This window comes from Bufo bufo, chromosome 2, assembly GCF_905171765.1.
Source record: "Bufo bufo chromosome 2, aBufBuf1.1, whole genome shotgun sequence".
Classification (NCBI taxonomy): domain Eukaryota; kingdom Metazoa; phylum Chordata; class Amphibia; order Anura; family Bufonidae; genus Bufo; species Bufo bufo.
Window position 1 is genome coordinate 563,102,865 of NC_053390.1, and position 18,144 is coordinate 563,121,008.

The 18,144-nt window shown below is 37.4% G+C and overlaps 1 protein-coding gene across 2 annotated transcripts in view; it reads left to right on the plus strand.

Annotated features, from left to right (window-relative positions):
- The window catches only part of GRID2 (glutamate ionotropic receptor delta type subunit 2), a 1,570,293-nt gene that overhangs the window by 361,221 nt on the left and 1,190,928 nt on the right, over nt 1-18,144 (plus strand). The gene's annotated exons all lie outside the window — the stretch shown is intronic.

The following is an 18,144-nucleotide window of genomic DNA, read 5'->3' on the forward strand; positions in this document are numbered from 1 at the left end:
AAATACTGTAATTACATAGTCATGTTACAAAAAGTAGTAAAAAATCAGCTTTTATCTTTTCAACATGACATCTCTTGAGAATGTCTGAACTGCTTCTTGCTGCAGCAAATCACTGTGCCAATAAATTCAGTGTTTCTCTGAAATGTTTAATGAAGTAAGGAAACTGAAGAACCTTAGGCATCAAGTCTCTAACCATCTAAGTAGCAATGTCAAGGAGCAAATGTCAGTTTTATATTTAGACTGAATTTGTTGCCCTCTGAGTGTGCACCCCTTTTACAGGAAATATAATAATAGGGGAAATAATTGATTGCCAAATATGTTAAGCACAAAAGCCTTTCTATGTTCAGGGAACTGAAATCATAGGCTGTTTATTGGAAATCAATCTTTACTATTCAGTTAGGGTACAGAGAGGTTATTTTGCTTTTCTATTCTAAGCAAGGTTTAAACATGAGAAACCAATATGAGGTATAGTCAAACTAAAGCTTATACTGCAGATCCAATATCTAAAATAGAATAACAAATCATAAAAGCTATAAAAGGCCTATGCGTAACAAATATTTCTTATCCTTCATAGAATGATGTTATTTTACCACATTTTGTATTGCAGCACTGTACTGCAGTAATATCATGTACTTAATTTATCAGTGTGTGTCTGCATGTACATATTAGCTTGTGCTCTTATATAGCTTGTGTTTGCCTCTATGCATATGATGGGTTTCTCTATGCTACATATGTCAACTTGTGAAAAGATGAAGTAACTAGTGTTGAGTAAATCGAAGTTCACGAAGTGGACTTCGATCTGAATTTAAAGAAAAATTTGATTTTCCACAAAGCCAATTTTTTTTGTGCTTAATGGTAATGAATTGACTTTCTCTGAGGTTGTAAATGGTTGTAAAAAAAATAAAAAATACCTCATTCATTTGAGCGCGAAGAGGCTGCGGCCATCTTGCCTGAAGATCCTGATCAAAATCGCATGTGTGATGATGTATGATGTCATTAAGCGCCATGGAAGATTTCGTGCTGGATCTTCTAGCAAGAATGCTGCCGCGGCCTCTTCGTGATCAAATGGATGAGGTAAGTACAATTTTTTTTTAAATTGGAAACACTAAAATGCTTCAATATGGATCTCAGATGCCACGATCAGCAATGGACACGCCATCTGAGGGGTGCAATCACTGTTCCCTATCATTGCACTATCTATTTACATAGAAATCCACTTTGTGATGAAGTATTTAGTCGCAAAGCAAATTTTTTTACAAGATTTGGCGAAGCAGCCAAAACGAATTTCAGAGAAATTCGCCCATCTCTAAACCTAACATAAACTCATATCAAACTCATAAGTATATTGTACCTTCATTCCTTTGCCAAATAACTTCACATATAATTTACATTTTTTACTACAGTTTTGGCTAACTGGGTATATCTGGCAGATTTAGTCATTAAAATATGCCAGTGGGTGTGGAAAAGGGGTATGGATTCAGAGAAAAGTGGAATGACCTTGACATTGCCAGACTGTGCACCAAATATGCACCAAACTTCTGGTACATAAAGTAAGCCAGTCAATGCCACTTATAAATTGGCTTACACTGTGCCAGAATTCTGCACTAGAATTTTGGTGCACAATCTAGCAATGTAAGTCACTACTTTTTCTGCTAAGCATCAGCCACTATAATAAATCTTGACCATCTTTAGACTGTAAGGTGACCCTTTATAAATGTTAGTATTAGTAAATCTGCCCATATTTTAATTTGAGCACCGCCCTATTAAAACTGGAATGCTATATTGACATAGTGTAAAAATATTTTTTTAATTGTTAATAATATGTACATTGGGCTATGTTCTTGTGAACATAGCCAAATAATATATAGCAAACAATAAGGAACTGTGAGAGGATTAACTAAGCTAAGTGCACCAAAAATGTTGCTCAAATTGTAGCAAAAAGAAATTGGTTTACATTTCTTATGCTAGATTTATTATGAGTTTTAGAAACTTACTATTCAGCTTCCAGCAAATAGTTGTGTCTTATAGAAAAGGGTGAGGCTATAAGAAAAAGGGTGTGTTTTATTGCTCGAATTTGTGACAGAATTCTAATGTGAAAAAGCTAAAATGCAGGAGAAAATAGTGTCTCACACTAGCAAACATACATCCAGTTTATCAGACAGCATAAGCCACTGTTACCTTCTACCTGCCTAGTATTAACTGCTCTGTGACACACTGACAACTTTTTTTAAAATTTCTTTAATATGCAGAAATATTATCTTTAAATAAATTTATCATATTGAGCTATACTGAAATAGATTGGTTTTATTCTAATCTGTTTCTATTTGGTTTTAAAATAACAATATGGACCTAAATCTGTTGAGGGCCCTTGTCTAGATGTGCTATTAGATTAAATGGACATCATGGAACCCCTATATGAGCCAGAAGAGACAGCTTTTTAAGAGTGACTCTAACTCTGATGGACTCAAACCATCTCTGAATTACCAACATTTAAGACCTAATAAAATTTTCTCTTTGCCGGCTGATTTGGGAACAGACATCAGCTTTTGGCTGGTCTTCACAATAAGGAAGAACATTTTGGTAGACTGGTGTCCTCTGATGTTTAAAGGCTATGTACACCTTTGGTGGAATTTTTTTTATTAGTGCATTGTACTTATTATGAGATAAAAATCTTTTTTCGATTGGTCTTTAGTAAAAATATGCAGTCCTTTTCTCTGTACATAGATACTCTATTGGCAGAATCAGAATTTTCTCTCTCTTCTGTCAGGCATTGAGCTGACAGCTCCTTATCTCTTCTCTCAGAACTTATAAACACTCAAAGCTGAATACTTATCTTACTGATAAGAATGTGGCTTAAATAAGTGTTTATGACCTCTTAGTAATTTAGAGATAAGGGTTATTAGATGATCAACACAAAGTAAAAGTGGAAGTAGGATGCACAGAGCTAGAAAAACAGTTAACTGTTTGTGACTAAACTGCTAAATATTTTTAATAAGGACCAATATTGGCCCAAAATGTATACATAGCCTTTAATTTTTCTTCAATAATTTTAAATATCAAACTATTTTTTGGCACATTTAAGTAATGGATATAGAGGCCTGGTCTAGTCTAAACTAATATAATATACAGTATACTTTCATTGAATAAACTCAGTCATCTTTCATTAAGTATCATGATCAAGTTACATTATACTGTCAGTTTCAAATGCAATGGGAGAAACTTAATGAGGTGTTAACTTTGTTTTTAAATTTCTGGTAGTTTTATGTTATTTATAATGCTCCAATTGTTTTCATCGTTATATTTTAATCGTTAATGATAGGTATAATCTCTTTTTGTTCAGATTTTTTCCAAGTCATTTACCTCACAGCTTAAAAAATGTCTTACATTTATGCTTCATCCTAGCAATTGTTTTGTAGTTTCCATTATCATTGAAACTCCAATGACAGGGAAACTGGAGATTTTACCTATGTCATCTTTCACAATTATTCAAGCTTTATGCATATATGATTTTTGAAATCTAAGCAAAGATTGGAAAAAAAAAATCCTCATGATGAGAAATATATATATATATATATATATACAGTTGCAAGAAAAAGTATGTGAACTCTTTGGAATGATATGGATTTCTGCACAAATTGGTCATAAAATGTGATCTGATCTTCATCTAAGTCACAACAATTGACAATCACAGTCTGCTTAAACTAATAACACACAAAGAATTAAATGTTTGCCATGTTTTTATTACACACACCATGTAAACATTCACAGTGCAGGTGGAAAAAGTATGTGAACCCCTAGACTAATGACATCTCCAAAAGCTAATTGGAGTGAAGTATCATCCAACTGGAGTCCAATCAATGAGATGAGATTAGAGGTGTTGGTTACAGCTGCCCTGCCCTATAAAAAAACACACCAGTTCTGGGTTTGCTTTTCACAAAAAGCATTACCTGATGTGAATGATACCTTGCACAAAAGAGCTCTCAGCAGACTTACGATTAAGAATTGTTGACTTGCATAAAACTGGAAAGCGTTATAAAAGTATCTCCAAAAGCATTGCTGTTCATCAGTCCACGGTAAGACAAACTGTCTATAAATGGAGAAAGTTCAGCACTGCTTCTACTCTCTCTAGGAGTGGCCGTCCTGTAAAGATGACAGCAAGAGCACAGCGCAGACTGCTCAATGAGGTGAAGAAGAATCCTAGAGTGTCAGCTAAAGACTTACAAAAGTCTTTGGCATATGCTAACATCCCTGTTAGCGAATCTACGATATGTAAAACACTAAACAAGAATGGATTTAATGGGAGGATACCACAGAAGAAGCCACTGCTGTCCAAAAAAAACATTGCTGCACGTTTACAGTTTGCACAAGGGCACCTGGATGTTCCACAGCAGTACTGGCAAAATATTCTGTGGACAGATGAAACCAAAGTTGAGTTGTTTGGAAGAAACACACAACACTATGTTTGGAGAAAAAGAGGCACAGAACACCAACATCAAAACCTCATCCGAACTGTGAAGTATGGTGGTGGGTGCATCATGGTTTGGGGCTGCTTTGCTGTGTCAGGGCCTGGACGGATTGCTATCATCGAAGGAAAAATAAATTCCCAAGTTTATCAAGACATTTTGCAGGAGAACTTAAGGCCATCTGTCCACCAGCTGAAGCTCAACAGAAGATGGGTGTTGCAATAGGGCAACAACCCAAAGCATAGAAGTAAATCAACAACAGAATGGCTTAAATAGAAGAAAATACGCCTTCTGGAGTGGCCCAAACAGAGTCCTGACCTCAACCCAATTGAGATGCTGTGGCATGACCTCAAGAAAGCGATTCACACCAGACATCCCAAGAATATTGCTGAACTGAAACAGTTCTGTAAAGAGGAATGGTCAAGAATTACTCCTGACCGTTGTGCACGTCTGATCTGCAACTACAGGAAACGTTTGGTTAAAGTTATTGCTGCCAAAGGAGGTTCAACCAGTTATTAAATCCAAGGGTTCACATATTTTTTCCACCTGCACTGTGAATGTTTACATGGTGTGTTCAATAAAAACATGGTAACATTTAATTCTTTGTGTGTTATTAGTTTAAGCAGACTGTGATTGTCTATTGTTGTGACTTAGATGAAGAACAGATCACATTTTATGACCAATTTGTGCAGAAATCCATATAATTCCAAAGGGTTCACATACTTTTTCTTGCAACTGTATATATATATATATATATATATATATATATAGAGAGAGAGAGAGAGAGAATAAAGCAAAAAGGCAGCAGCACTAGTCAAGATGGTGTGGATGCAATCCCTCCAGGCTGTAGGTTGCTTAGCCCATATATCTAGTAAGTACAAAAGTGAAGAAAAGGTGATGGACCGCTTTATTCACCAAAATTGCAACGTTTCCAACACAATGAGGCCTATTTAAAGCAATGAAATATGTGCATAGACAGGGTATATATAGGGAAACATGTGTTTCATAAGTCAATATTCTAATATCTTCAAAATATTATTAAATAAAATCTCAGAATAAACTACAATGACATATTCCATACGTGAAATTGTCACAGCATATATCAAATATGTGAATATAATACACCAAAATGTGTGTCCTTTACATGCTTTGTAAGTTAATGAACAAATCAGCAATCCTAATGTCAATTACAAAAATAAATCAATACACCTATACTGGTGCATATGCTCCAAACCTAGCTTCATACTTGGTACACAACCGAGGAATGGCAAGGGAGAGCGCATGCATCTGTGTGATGACATACGGACCTACGTGATGTCAGTATGGAAAGTGCTGACTCAATGTCATCAACCAGAGCATGGGCACAACCATGCCAGCACTGCCCATCTTACTGCGGGTAGAGTCAACCGTATGTGCATGTGCGGGTTAGCGCAACCATGAATATAAATTAGCCAAATGTTAGATGTTAGGACACACTAGGGTGACGGCTACCGCAAAAGCATCTGTAAAAGCACGCCCTTGTTACAGATATCAAAGGAAATAAAATGTAGTATGCAATCGTGTATTTCATACACATATAGAATGAATGAGAGCTACTATGAAATATAAAGTAGGCAATAAAACCCAATAATACTCAAAAGCCACTATGGTCATCCAAACCCCGTGTGGAAAACCCACCCACTTTCAGTGAATGGGGATTACCAACAGTGTGGAGTCACCAAAAGTTGGCACTGTCAGTGTCATCATTGGCAGCGTCAACATCTATGGGGATGGAGATCATTATCATGGCATAACAAATTCTCAACACATTGGTGAGTTCTAAAGGAGAAGATATAAATAATGTAAACAATAATCACACTAAATTGTTCCATCCATGTTGCTATAACATTGGGTAATGGATAACAATTACATACCAGGTAAAAAGAGAAGGCATTAGGATATGTGTACTGTACCAGGTCACAAGGACACAAATTTTGGTGTCTCATATTCATATATTCAATATACACTGTAATACTTTCATGTATATGGAATATATGTCATTTACTTTTTATGCATTTGATTATATTACCTAATTGGTTGATTATATATGTTTCCCTATATATACCATGTCTATTCACATGTCACATTGCTTGAAATAGGCCTCATTTTGTTGGGCTGAAATGTTGCAATTTGGGTGAATGAAGCTGTCCATCACCTTTTCTTCACTACCATTGGAGTGCTGTCTCATTTTTGTACAGTAGAGAAAGGTCCTGTGATAGGATATTTATATATATACTAGCTGAAGGACCCAGCTTCGCTCGGGTATATTTAATCTATTTCATTTAATGTTTGTGTGTCGTTAAAAGATATCAACACTATCCACGATAAAAGTGACATCTACAGCACCCCGCCCCCAAAAAAGTGACCTCCACAGCCTTTCACCCCTTAACACTGACCCCCACAGTGCCCCATCCCTTAAAATTGGACCTCCACAGCAGCCCACCCCCTTTATAGCAGCCTTCTCCTTTAACAATAACTTTCACAGCATACCACCACCTTGACAGTGACCTTTACTGGATCGGGAGCGTGTACTTTTGAACAGCTCACTCTAAGACAGCAGCACTGTACTGTCTGAGTGTTAGCTGCAGGGAGAAAGTCACCCTCCCTCCGACCTCTGCAGCTGACAGAAGTTGATTTTTACCTCAATTCTTTTCAATCCCTGTCGGCTGAGTGGAGGGGTGTGGCCTAACCAGATCGCAGCGTAGCTTATTGGGACCTAGAAGTTGATTTTTAACTTAATTTTTTCAATCTCAGTCGGTTGTGGAGTGGGAGGGGCGTGGCCTAACCAGATTGGGGGTGTGTCCTTTGGAACAGCTCGCTCTAAGACAGCAGCACTGTGCTGTCTGAGTGTAAGCTGCAGGGAGAAAGTCACCCCCCCTCCCACCCCTGCAGCTGACAGAAGCTACAGTATATATTCGTATTTGACCCACACCTGTATTGAGCGTGCAATATTCGCATATTATGTGATCATTACCTTGCCGATTTTCGCATAAAAAATGAATATAGAATATAATGAATATATGAATTTGCGAATATATGACGAATATTCTACAAAATATTCGCAAAATATTACGAATTCGAATATGACCACTGCCACTCATCACTAGCACAGAATGCCACCACTGCACTAAGGAACACCAAGGGAAGGAACACCAAGGGAGAGCATAACGCTCAAAGTGAAAAGGGAGAAAAGTGATATATGGCACTTCTTTTGTGCTCTTTTATTTTGTTAACCCCTTTATAGGTATATCCTATTTTAAAAAGTCATTAATGTGTTTGTCTCATTTGCTGAATTTTTCTTCAGTCATGTTTTACATGTCATACACACTTTTGCTTGATGTCAGAATCGTATTTTTAAAGCACAATCAATCAATGAGATATTTGTCAAAGAGAGGCAAAGCTAAGGCAGATCAAGCAAATTAGAGGCTTGTACAAAGGTTGCACAGATGAATTACACTGTCAGCCATGCCACCTCAGTGGACACAATTTTCAACCATTTACAAAATAATCTATGAAGAAGAGTGTAATTGACTAGTTCAAGGAAAATTGATCCTTGCCTTGAGAGGTAGTCATTTACTGTAATGGCGTGACTCTATACATTCCTCTACCATTTTGATAAGAGTCTTGTACCTTTTGCAGCATGTCACTTTGTCAAATTGTTTTTGTGTGTGATTTGGTGTACCATATGTTCTACAGTGATATGACTATAATTATTTGACAAATACTTTCAAAATCATTTTAGATTTAAATTTTTTTAACCAGCCAAATATACAGTGGGGAAATGCAAGTTGGGTACGAATAAAACTGAAAGACTGATATTTCTACATATTTACATACTTTATTTTCAACAACATCCATCTCATGTCACTTAAATTTTCAGAAGAAAACCAATATACAGTATTATAGGTCAAACAGAATTATCTTGCATGTTTGCCCTATATATGTATATGTGGTCTGTTGGATGGTTTTAATTTGTGAAGATCTCTAAGTACAATACATTAAATTTATGCAAATATGTAATGACAATGTTCACATACCATATATAAATGCAATGTTATGACAGAAATACCCTTAGTGGAGTGCTATATTCAAGAAGCTCAGCATCTGGGTGGGTAGAAGTTCCATTCAGTTTGTAGGCAGGAGAATGACAAGTTGACATATCTGTAGATGTTAAGGTACTTAAAGACCTTCAATAGCTGCTGGATAGATGCTCATTCAGCTGACATCTACTGACTCCCTCATACATATGCATGTGTTTTCGATGAGAAAGCTGCTGTCAGACTTATCTCTTGCCAGAATAAAAGGATGGGGCAGTAAAGTGTTACTTATCTAATCCTTCTTCCTCCTGATATCATGTCTTAGGAGAGAGTTAGAGAACCCTCATAAACATTGGATAGCCCCAAAATCATCAGGTTTGCCAACATAATTCCATATGCATGGGGGCCTTTAGTGTATTGTAGCAATATGCATGGCTACACTTACACAGTATGTGATTAATATGTCATATATTAGTACAAAACAATTGGACTGAAGCTGTGACAAAGCTATTAAGCTGGCACTGTCCAAGCAGTAAGGATAAATTTTCATCTAAAAGATTTAGTCTCATAATTTTAAGTTATTGGTTACACATAGTATAGGAGATAAGTGTTCTACTGCTAAGACCCTACTTCAATCACAATAACGGGGTCCGTATACTTCATAGGGCCCCCCGAAATAAACAGAGAAGCAGGTTGGGCAATGCTGCTCAATTTATCTTTATGAGACTGTCGGAAATAACTGTGTCCTGTAGACAGGGGATAAGTTCAAAATACTTGAATAATTGACTCATTTTTTATACTGATTATAAAAGACTAATAGAGCAATATTTTAATTTAGGCATAGATTTCAACTATGTGTGAGGTCTGAGTATCACAATGTTCTTGCAGTTGGGGTCTCAATAGTTTGAGATACCATAGTTTTTCCAAGAGAAGAAATTGTCAGCAGAGTATTCAAGGAAGGGGCTTAAAACACATGGCATAGTATGCTATATAAGTTATACATAATATTTCTAAAGTCATATTTGTGTACATATATTAAACCAAAAGCCAATGTTCAGTAAGCAAAATGTTTTAAATTTAAGAACACTGAATATGGTGCAAAATGTACAGTGTTGACAAATATATGTAAAGAAAACCTGTCATCAGGTTCATGCTGTATGACTGCAGAGAAAACTTAGTTTTAACAATTTCCAAACCTGAGGAAATGTTTTCACTGGGTAGCTTCCCTACAGCTCTCCCCACCAACTCAGCTTGGTTGACAGCTTCCTCCCTATTAGTATATTGAGCGATGCTTCAGAGTAAGACATAATTCAGTCTAAACAGAGCACCTGTTGCTGTTACATGCTGCCCATGGTTTTGGCAACATGCAAATGCTGATAGAACATACAGTATTCATTAAATATGAAAACATAATTTAATGGCAAATGCTTTTTGGAAGAAATACAGTACCTTCAAATGTTTTCCATGCCATGTCGAATCTGAAATTATTCAGTTGCTATTCATTTTTATATGATTAGAATCAGCTGAAGTTGTCTCATTAAATATGATGTACATCCATTCAAAATGAAACACTTCCTTGAATATTGGAATTGTAAAGACACAAGAAAAATAGCTCATTTTAATGATTATACGAGCCTTTTTATTTTAGCACATTTTTTTATTAATACATTAGAATTTTATGCATTCAGTAATGCAGCAATGTATTTTAATTGGTGCTTCCATGGATAATTAATGTTCAACTAGAAATTAATAACTATTGGTAAATCAATCTAGTGTACAGAGACAATTAAAGATTTGGTACTGTATCACACACTACAAAGGTCAATAATAGCGATGAGCGAATTATTCAAGTTTTATTCGGATGCTTTGCCGATTTTGACAAAAAAAATAGCTTTCTGACAAATTACTTTGTCACAAAGAGCTTTTCTTTATAAGTAGTGGGTGCAATGACAGGGAGCGTCATTGTACCCCTCAGATGCCACATTCATACATGATTGCGGCATCTTATATAAATAAAAAAGTGTAAAATAGAAAAAAAAATAATCATACTTCCCTGATCCATTCACTCGCAACAGGCCAGCAGCCGCCATTTGCTTGGCGTAAAATCTCCTCACTGTGCATGGGATTTCGTGCTAGATCTTCAAGCAAGATGACGGCGGCTGGCCTGTTGTGAGAAAATGGATCAGGTAAGTATGATTTTTTTTTTCTCACTGTTTTAGATTAAATCAATTCTTTCAACACTAGTCAATATCCTGACTGTGTTATCACATATAGATAGTGCTGGTAATGAAATATGCCTGAAGTGTCTTCTATATCAGCACGGTCATGTTAACTAAAACTTATAGTCCATGGTCATTGTTCAGCTGTCATTGTTCACATATTTGACTTATATTATATATATATATATATATATATATATATATATATATATATTGTAGATATATATAGTGTAGATATATATATATATATATATATATATATACACTGCTCAAAAAAATTAAGGGAACACAAAAATAACACATCCTAGATCTGAATTAATTAAATATTCTTCTGAAATACTTTGTTCTTTACATAGTTGAATGTGCTAACAACAAAATCACACAAAAATAAAAAAATGGAAATCAAATTTTTCAACCCATGGAGGTCTTGATTTGGAGTCACACTCAAAATTAAAGTGGAAAAACACACTGCAGGCTGATCCAACTTTGATGTAATGTCCTTAAAACAAGTCACAATGAGGCTCAGTAGTGTGTGTGGCCTCCATGTGCCTGTATGACCTCCCTACAACGCCTGTGCATGCTCCTGATGAGGTGGCGGACGGTCTCCTGAGGGATCTCCTCCCAGACCTGGACTAAAGCATCTGCCAACTCCTGGACAGTCTGTGGTGGATAGAGCGAGACATGATGTCCCAGATGTGCTCAATTGGATTCAGGTCTGGGGAACGGGCCGGCCAGTCCATAGCATCAATGCCTTCGTCTTGCAGGAACTGCTGACACACTCCAGCCACATGAGGTCTAGCATTGTCTTGCATTAGGAGGAACCCAGGGCCAACCGCACCAGCATATGGTCTCACAAGGGGTCTGAGGATCTCATCTCGGTACCTAATGGCAGTCAGGCTACCTCTGGCGAGCACATGGAGGGATGTGCGGCCCTCCAAAGAAATGCCACCCCACACCATTACTGACCCAATGCCAAACCGGTCATGCTGGAGGATGTTGCAGGCAGCAGAACGTTCTCCACGGTATCTCCAGACTCTGTCACGTCTGTCACATGTGCTCAGTGTGAACCTGCTTTCATCTGTGAAGAGCACAGGGTGCCAGTGGCGAATTTGCCAATCTTGGTGTTCTCTGGCAGATGCCAAACGTCCTGCACGGTGTTGGGCTGTAAGCACATCCCCCACCTGTGGACGTTGGGCCCTCATATCACCCTCATGGAGTCTGTTTCTGACCGTTTGAGCAGACACATGCACATTTGTGGCCTGCTGGAGGTCATTTTGCAGGGCTCTGGCAGTGCTCCTCCTGTTCCTCCTTGCACAAAGGCGGAGGTAGCGGTCCTGCTGCTGGGTTGTTGCCCTCCTACGGCCTCCTCCACGTCTCCTGATGTACTGGCCTGTCTCCTGGTAGCGCCTCCATGCTCTAGACACTACGCTGACAGACACAGCAAACCTTCTTGCCACAGCTCGCATTGATGTGCCATCCTGGATAAGCTGCACTACCTGAGCCACTTGTGTGGGTTGTAGACTCCGTCTCATGCTACCACTAGAGTGAAAGCACCGCCAGCATTCAAAAGTGACCAAAACATCAGTCAGGAAGCATAGGAACTGAGAAGTGGTCTGTGGTCACCACCTGCAGAACCACTCCTTTATTGGGGGTGTCTTGCTAATTGCCTATAATTTCCACCTGTTGTCTATCCCATTTGCACAACAGCATGTGAAATTGATTGTCACTCAGTGTTGCTTCCTAAGTGGACAGTTTGATTTCACAGAAGTGTGATTAACTTGGAGTTACATTGTGTTGTTTAAGTGTTCCCTTTATTTTTTTGAGCAGTGTATATATATATATATATATATATATATATATAGAAGAAAAAGTACAGTGGGAGCACCAGCCAGCATGTGGGTGCAAGGTCCAACGTAGGGTAACGGCAATCCCCAATGGTATAGAGAACAAAGAAGTAGGACTGCACTCCAAGATAGTGATAAAATCAGCAAGTGGTTTATTCACCCATAATATGGCAAGTCTTGCGACGTTTCGGCTCACAAGAGCCTTCCTCAAGCGTTCCTCCTTGAGGAAGGCTCTTGTGAGCCGAAACGTCGCAAGACTTGCCATATTATGGGTGAATAAACCACTTGCTGATTTTATCACTATCTTGGAGTGCAGTCCTACTTCTTTGTTCTATATATATATATATATATATATATATATATATATATATATATATTGGGAGAACAGCAACACCAAGGATTAAAGGGTATATTAAATCAAAGGAGAAATAAAATATGGCTTCTTACATTCCTAAAGTATGCTGAAAGGGTTTAGCCAATTTTCTACAGAAGATAGGAAGATGGGGTCATATTAGAGGGCACTAGTATAGCAGCAGTTTGATCATATTCAAAAATCTTATGCTGTGATCTTAGCACAAACTGAATAAAAGAGAAAAGGGAAATATGTAACGTTCAGGGAAGTCTTAGTTCCATGTCTACAGGTATATTGTGTGCTTTAACTGGGCATAATTTTCATATATTTGTTACTATGCCAATAAAACACTCAGCATAACTACATTATTTAACTTTTTTAAATTCTGTATATCTTGCAAGTTAAATAACATAATGACATGTGGGTAAGCATCAGATGAGTTCATGTGTTGAATTTCTACACTTAACTAGGATTTTCAGGGTGCTATGTCTCCTTCTTTAGAATGGCCAGTAGATATAAGGAATCATATTGGCCAGACAATGCTGCTTTGGCATATAGGATTCCTTATGCCTGCTAGTGATCTTCATAAGAGAAATAGTAACCCTCAAATCAAAGGATTCTCACCCAGCTAATCCAGTTCTCTTTGCTCTGCACTGATAAGGTGAAATCACCCTGAAACAGCTAGTTAAATATAAAGTACTGGCTTAGTTATAATCCAAGTTATGCCTCAAGGCCTGTTTAAATGGTCGGGAATTAAATTATAGGATAGCTTACCTGCATTTGGTGTAGGGATGAGCCAACCGATTAGTATGAATCAATTCAGTCATCTAAACAAATTTATACTTAAGAGGGAGAGTCCCCATTGTTCTAAGTGCTTCCTCTTCTGGCAGATTAACATGGCCTCACATCCTTGATAATTTCACATTTTTGCCATTATTGCGAATATTGGCGCTGATGATATGCCTAGAAGTCCATATCAGCTAATTTGCATATGTCCCTGAGCAAATTTTAGAGTCACGTTCACAATCGCTAATCGTTTTTTGTAGTCATATCATCTGCTCATATGCTGAACGTAGCAGTGATGGCGAATGAACGAGTATCAAGGCTGCCCGAGATATGTGACCATGTTAATCTGCTGGTACAGTGGGGAATAGTCCCTCACATACAGAGTATTTGTTGAGTTGAATTAATTGAATTTTATGAATTAATTAGCTTATCCCTAATCTGGTGGCACTAAAGGCTCAACTTTCTTTTCTTTTTGAAAAGAGGGCTAATTTGCATACATTTAAACATCAATATAATTATTTGTTTAATTAATTAAAATGGCGGCTGCATTGGCAACAGTAGCTGATTGCAGGCAAAGATGACCTTTCCTTCATGGTGTACCATAAGTGCCCAATGAATGCAATAATACAGTGTCCAAATAGCAATAACCATTTAGTAAACTATTGCATACTATGCAGCTGCTTTCATATGGTTTTGGGTAGAAAGAGTATAGGATTTGGTTGCAAGCTCTGGGTGTTCATACCTTCAAGGCAGAGGGATTTTGCCTTGAGTGTCTGCCCAAGGTCCAATTCTAAATTCAGGAATACTACCAAAGGGGGTTCCCAACAATAAACTTTGTGTTGAAAGTACTGTCTAGTTCAGCAGGGCAAACTGTTTAAGAGAACTCATTTATAGGTGATTGCAAATACTGTATTGTGAGTAACTAAGTAACTTACATCATTTAAAAATATTAAGCATAAACTATTGGATTTTGTAATAGAACATTGGGTTTCAACAGATTTTACAGACCGATTTTTGTCACTATTCATTTAATGGAAAATGTTAGTTATATCGCATTCCAAGACCCATAGTTTATTTTTATATTTCCTTCGATATCGCCATATGAATTGTTTTGAGTTACATATATATTGTGGATTAACTTTTGTAATTTTTTCAGTTGTTACAGTGGTGGCAATGCCATCTATATATTTGTGCTTTTTTTTACACTGTTACACAATACTTTATTAAAGCATTTTTTTTTATATGAAGACTTTTTTAAATATATTTTATTAAACTGTATTTATTTATTTGTATAATCAGTAATCCAAAACATTATTGACTGTAATTAACTGACAGGCAATCCAAGGTATCACTAAATAGGTAAACAGCCATGGCAGGCCTGATGGCCTTTTTTAGTAACAAGGCTGCCATAACAACCATCGGCACCCTGCAGTTGCATTGCAAGGAGCCAATACTTTACAGTGGGAATTCTCTCCTTCTGCCCCACCGCCTAGATGCTATGATTGACATAACATCTGAGAAACACCAAGAAGCTATGATTGAAATCCGTATCTAAGAACTTAATCTATCAGACCTATCCTGCTGGGTCCTCCCTATGAAGGCTGCTGTATAGTACAACAGCATTCACAGTGCCGCTTGGTGCCAAAAAAACGAAACAATCAGTTGCCATTTAAAAATGTGGATAAGAGAAGATCTCTTCAACCTATAGTCGGTCAGTCTTCAAGTAGTTAAACATTCTCACAGAGCCTTAAAGAGGACCTTTCACCATAATAAAACCTCTAAACTAACTATACAGACATGTAGAGCGGCGCCCAGGGATCCCCCTGCACTTACTGTTATACCTGGGCGCCGATCCGTTCTCCCGTTATAGCCTCCGGTATCTTCATAGTTAGGCTCCGCCCAGGGGAACCTGCCGGCGTCTCATTCTTCTATGCTGTAGTGCTGGCCAATTGGAGGCTATAACCGGAGAACGGAGCGGCGCCCGGGGATAACAGTAAGTGCAGGGAGATCCCTGGGCGCCGCTCTACATGTCTGTATAGTTAGTTTAGAGGTTTTATTATGGTGAAAGGTCCTCTTTAAAATGAAACTTTGGCTTTGAACCCATGTAGCTTTTATAATTGAAGTTCCCCAGAATTTAAAAAACTCTCAAGTTTGCATATAGTTATGCAGATCTAAAAAAAATGGTTAGTCTACTGTATATTCAAATATGTATACAAGTAATCAAAAAATTCCTTCTTAGAACTATCATATTCTACTCTATGAAATGGTTATCATATAAAGCTGTCACAGCATCCTTAATTTGTTGCTGGCATTGGAAAAAAACATGGATCTATTTTTTTAGATGAATGTATGTGACTATTGTATGAATTATAACATAGCCACTGTGATTTCCCATGTGCCTTTTTGCCAATTGAAAAAAGCACTTGATGCATAAAAATATGAGCTATAGAGATATAATGGGAGACATACCACGATTCAAGTTATCTATAGCAGATATTTATGAGTGAATGGTTTCTCCACCCTCAATTAGAATAATTTCATCCTCTCAACTTCCTTCAATCACGTCCTTTATCCTGAGATCACATTACAGCATTGTCAAATAATATATTTGCTCAGGTACTTCTCATTATATTGTAGTAGGGATGCTAGGAACATGTACATATGGTTTTATGCACAATTAGGTGAGAAACAGATCGTTTAGATAGCCTTTTATGAAAAGGGGATAAATGCATTTTATAAAAAAAATAATAATAATACTTTCTAGATTTGTTTTACTTGCTTTGTTATATTAATGTAGCCTGAGAAAAAATTTACTTATTAGAGCCGTTTCACACCAGCGTTATAGATTTCCATTGGTCTTCTCCATTATAGGAACAGAACAACAAAAGTAACGGTAAATGCCAGATTAAGCACATATCTGACAAAGCAAAGCAGATGACCTTGGCTATATGGAGGGTCTGTTTAGCTTCTGTCCAGAAGGGAAAAAAAAAGTAAAAAAAAAGTTGCAGACATGATATAGACACACACGCTACAACACTAAGAGCACTCTAATAAACCTACATACTAACTGCACTAACACAACACAATTTACAATTCCACCCTAAAAACTAATCTAAATATACATTAACACACACGTTATAGCAGCACCCTCCCAAACCTGGCTATAAACTGTCCCTACGGGTTAAAAGGGTTTAAATACAATGGCAATACAGGGGTAGCTGTGGGATACAGGGATATATGGCTATGGAGACAATGTAAGGGCACTGCAGGGGTAAGCACAGGGATTGGGTATTGCAGGGGTTAATGGGATATAAGAAAAGGGTTAATGATTACGGGAGCACTACAGGGGTTAATAATACTCAGCCAATGTTCATAGTCTCTGTTTCTGGAGGGGCTGCTTGGCTCAAGTCATGTCCACTGTGTGAAGTTCTTCATCTGTTTGTGGTGATGAGCTCCCCCCTAGTCCCAAATGCTGGACTATTTATCTATCATAAGTAGGGGGAAGGTGTTGGCCATGGGGAAGAGGTGTGGACAACCCATGCTATAAAAAACAGGTTATGCATGTCACCAACAGCTTGTTTAGGGTCTGCACAAAAGAGGACTAGATACTGATCAGCTGTTATAAACCTTAACAATGCAAGCCATGGCCTATAGGCTATCAACATCAGTGTTTTTGGAAACATGGGCCTGTATCAACTAGTGGGATGAAGAGTTGATATGGAATTGAATCTAGGGAATATTTAGTACACTTCTCTCTACAATAACCATGTGAATCAAGCAGTGTTTTGTAGAGTAAGAATTGAGAAAGACCCAGGTAGATAAAAACATTGCTTTACATGTTTATGTGAATAAAACTTTTTTTTTTTTGTATGTGTAGCTCTATAATTTCCTCCATTTTGCATTTCTGCAGTCCGGCGAGGCAAGATACCAGTTAGCTTTGCACTCTTCCACATTTAATGATACATAGGGGTTGTGCTGTTCATTACCTTAATCAGGTATGTTCACACACAGCAAGTTTGTTGCAGAAATAGTTTTGATTGTTTCTTTCACTTGAATTTGGCTTGTAAAAATCTATGAACTCACTGCCAAAACAAGCCCAACAAGATTAATCGAACTTGCATACATTTCTGCAACAAACCTGCTGTATCTGAATATTACCTGTGCCACATTGTGGCTTCCATTAGGGACATTTTTTTAAATATTCCCCAGTGGTGAATATAGGCAAAAAGATTTTTTTTATATATTTGAAGAGATGAGCAAATTTCTTAAAATTTGTTTTGGGTCCAATTTATCTGAATCAATCATGAGATTTTATTCAAGTATAAATCAATTCTACCCAAGTCGAAAGTACTATACTCTGAATGTGTGGAAAATCTCTCTCTCTCTCTCATAGAATAAAGATTT